The 4,376-nt window shown below is 37.1% G+C and overlaps 1 pseudogene; it reads right to left on the minus strand.

The window, feature by feature from the left end:
- Positions 1-3,245: 3,245 nt before the first annotated feature.
- On the minus strand, positions 3,246-3,548 carry LOC123807393 (annotated as a pseudogene).
- Between the last annotated feature and the right edge of the window lie 828 nt (positions 3,549-4,376).

A 4,376-nucleotide genomic window follows, 5' to 3' on the forward strand; every position in this document is an offset into this window, starting at 1 on the left:
TGCGGGTGCTGGCCGCCCGCCGTCTCGCTGCAGGCGCCGGCGGACGTGGGGACGCACGGGTAGGCGAGGGCGGCTCGGGAGAGGAGCCCGCGGTGAGCTTGCCCCGACTGGCGGGCGGGCGGGCGGGCGGGCGTCCGGGGATGCGGCCGCCGCGTGTCCGTGGCGCTTTGGCCGTTGTGAAGGTAGAGTGGAAATTTTGCGGGACTGCTTCGGCTTGGTAGCTCTTGCCTTTTTGGAACATACTGATAACTTTTCGGGCCGCACAGGACTGTGGGTGCAGAAAAAGTCGCCTGGCCAGCAGGTGATTTAATATGAGCCATTGCCTAAGCCCATCCAAAACTCATTTTAAGGCAGTTTCCACCCTTGCCATGCTTGCGGTTGGATGTACTCCATTTGTTTGGAATGCTTAATTTGAAGGACACGGTGGCTGTGTGGAAAAAACAGTTCAGTAGTGATGTTACAGAAAGTGGGAAGGCTGAGGGTTACTGGTGACTCCAAGACATTACAAGATACCCCTGTTACCCTCAGTTTTAAAAATTGTGGGTTCCAAGTACAATGCGAAGCACTCCAATACTGTAAGTGAATTGTTCTTTTGGGGATGGCAGATGAGTAAGGGACTACTTCAAAGTGTAAAGTCAGAATAACCCAAAATTATAATTTGCTTATTTAAGTTTTTGAATTTCCGTTTTAACTTATGAGTTACGTATAGACGAATAGAAGTGATACAAACTTTAAGGAAAGTGTGATTGTGTTCACATCTAGAAAAGTTATTTTCATATATTACATATTTTTTAAAGGTTTCAGGCTTCTCTCAAAATACATCATTGCTGATTGGAAAGGAAGGCATTTGGGACCAAGGGGGTTGAAGGAGTAGAATCAGTATTTGGGGGTATTTTTCAGTGCTCTGTCATAACTTTCTTCAGTGTTTCTAATTTCTTTAAAAAATGTTTTTACCTTATTGCACTGCTAACATTCTGAACCTTCCTTAACCATAAAGATGTCAAAATTTTTGAGAGAATGCCTAAGCATCTTGATTACCCATGCTTACTGTTCATTTTAAACATTTATTGAACATCATATAACTAGGAAAGAAATAGTCGGTAGAGTTTAGTTGTGAACTAATGGGAAACTAGCATAACTTTTAGTTACATTTTCTGAAATTTTAGTTCTAGTGGCTACTGACGATTTCAGTTTTAGTATATAGTTTAGCCGTATCTTTTTAAAACTTTTTATTGTTCAAGTACAGTTTTCTGCCATTTCCCTTCACCCCTTCCCACCTCCCCCCCTTGTTTCCACCCCCCTTATTGTCCATGTGCCCTTTATAATTGTTCCTGTATATCTTATTTTTATAGTTTTAAACCTTAACACTTTCACCATTTCATAATATCTGATATGGAATCATTATGTTGTACACCTTAAACTAATGTTATATGTCAACTATATTGCAATTAAAACTGTTTTATACAACCAGTAAAATGTAATTATGGTATTTTTATTAATAAAATATTATTATAGTGTTTCAATTCAGTTGCAAGTGACCTGAGGATCATTTTTTCTCTCAGTACATTAGTGGACTTGGACACTTTTAAATTATAAAGTTATGTTTTACTATACTGAAAGGATGGCATACTATACCTGGATTGCAAAATTTTTAAATTAGAGAAAACAATCACTGTTCTTACAGTACCCAAAGATTTATTTTTAAAAATCAGCAATTATGATTTTGGTCAATATATTACTTTGGCCTGCTTTTTCTGTATTCCTATTTTCTCTCTCATTTACTTCAAAATATCTTTGCTTTCATGAAGGATAATTTAGGGGATTTGAAGTGCCTGCATGTTATGCTTTAGATGCAATGGAATCTGATTAACTCTGTTACCCCTTAATGTGCTGCACAAGTGCTTAGTTTTCAGCTACCTTTTTATTCATAGTTTGTAACTTGTCCTTATGTATCAAAAGGAAGATTTTTTCAGTTCAATTCAACAAATATGTTCAGAACTCCAGTGTTTTATTGATTCTATGTGTTTATAAGTGATATGGTAGGGTGATTTGTTTGTACTTTTTAATTTTGGTTTTATAAAGTTAGTCCAGTAGTCGAGTGAGAGTGACAGAAGTTTACTTTTTAGAACTGGCCCCATTTTACAATATTTGGTAAAATTGCATAATAAGGTGAGCATAGTTCAGAAAATGTTAGACTCATAATGTAAATTTGATTATTGCTTTAATGAGCAACTTTGCCTATTAAGATAGTCCCTGAAGTCTTATAGAAACTCTATACCTTGGAATGTATAATCCACATAATACAAAGCGTTTATAATTACCTCTCTGTGAAACTAATGAAAGCTGCTCCTGAGAGTCTGTCTTTAATTACAACAGCTGAGACTTTGGCGAAGCTGCAACTACTGCTTTCACCAGTGTGGCTGTGAATATATGTGGATAATTAAATCCTAATCAGAACCTAATTTTCGTTTTGGATGGCTTTGGTAGTGCTTACTGGATACCAGATTTGCAAAAAGTATTTTGATTCTAGGTTTTCTAAATAGTTCAACCCACTGTAGAGTAGCTCAACTTGAGGACAGTAATCCAATAAGAGAACATCAGTGATTTGAATATCTAGCTAGTCAGGATACAAATCTAAAACCTGCACAAGTGCACATGCATCAGTGGTGGAAGATATTTTTCTTTTTCCAGTGAAGGTAAATCTTCATTTTTTTCACTTTTTAAAAAATAAATGTAAAAGTTAGCCAATGTAGTTACAGATTGAACAGCAAGGTTGTAAAGTGAGAGAGTGTGTGTATGTGTGTGTTTGAGAGAGAGGGAGATAGGGAAGAGTGAATAAATAATATTTTTTATATTAAAGCAGGAGGAACCATTGTAACGCTCTTCTCTTGAGGTTCCTAACTTAGGATACATAGTTTTCAGTGATTACTTGAAGCCCCTAATTATTTGCAAAGAAATGTGGATTTTGTTGAGGAAAAGATGTAAGATTTCATCTCTAAACAGTGTGAGACACCCCTCCCCCAGAAACAAATTTAGCATTAATGAACTTTAAAGGTTGTCTTTAGAGGAGCTCATTTCAGTTTTATAAACAGAGATAGCTAGGTAGTAGCAGAGCCAGCACTCAAACGTAGGTTTTTAACTGCCAGTCCTTTACTACTTCTCTTAATCCACATTTATTGTACCTTGTAATGTCTTTTTTTCCATTTAAAAAATCAGTTTAATGCTATCAAAAGGTGATGATGACTTTAATCCTGTTTGCCTTCACACCACTGCCCTGAGCCTTTATACCAGGCCACATAGAGAACCAGCACCACATGCACAGCAACGACCGCAACAATAGCAGCATCAAAACAGCTGTCCCTATTGGACATCCCAAAGACATCTCAAAAACATAAGATTTAGTAATTGTGAAATATAACCCAGTAGGTACAGTGATCATTAAAGCTCTGAAGAACCAGGAGAGTGTTCCGAGGAGATGCTAATAAACTTTAATTTCTGACGTCATATGGCTGCAGTGCATTCAGCATGGCTTTATCAAGGCACCCCATGGCATGGCCATCAGTAGCAGGTTCTCTTAGGTGGACTGGAGTCTCTCAGTGGCCACACTCCAGTGGCTTAGCAGACTACTGGTTGAGGTAGGCCACCGTGACCTCTTTTTTGATAGGTCAGTGTTTTGTGGCTTACGAGTAAAGGCTTGTTTTGAGAAATACTTAAAGCTCATATAAACATTTTAAGGTTGGATCTTAGCAGAACTATGAGCATAAAACTAATTATCTGTAATGGGAGATAAGAATGAATATTTTAATATAAATAGATGAAAATATTGCCACAAATTTTGTGTCATAAATATAATGAAACAAACCAAGGGACAAAACTTTCACAAAATTAAATTCTTTGCTAGTAGAATTACATATTGTAGCGGTGGTCAGAGAAGTCTGTAAGCCTTTTGAGCTTGAAATGGTAGTCTTAAGTTTTATTCATCCTTTACATTTTGTGTGGTGTGTCTTGTATGAAATCATATTTAGCCAAGGAATTAGGAGGCAATTTCAGTGAATAGCAGAACCACAGATTTTAAAGAAAATCCACAAACCTACCTTTCTCTCTTCCTAGAAAACCCAGTTTTTTTATGTGTTTGCCTATGTCTGTCAAGCCCATTTCAGTCAGTTAAACCTAGTATTTTAGTTTTCCCAAATTTATACCTACCCATGTGGGGTATTTTGCCCATACACATACAAGCACCTTTATGGATGTTTGTTCTCTTGTAAGGCTAAAGAGAAAACCAAGCCTTCACAGGTTTTTGAAAAACAAAAGGAATATTAAATGATTAAGCTGTAAGGTTTAAAAAATTACACCTCCTATGCAATTAAACATGCACT

The sequence above is a fragment of the Phyllostomus hastatus genome, unplaced genomic scaffold, assembly GCF_019186645.2.
Source record: "Phyllostomus hastatus isolate PE091 unplaced genomic scaffold, TTU_PhHast_1.1 phas_scaffold_46, whole genome shotgun sequence".
Classification (NCBI taxonomy): Eukaryota; Metazoa; Chordata; class Mammalia; order Chiroptera; family Phyllostomidae; genus Phyllostomus; species Phyllostomus hastatus.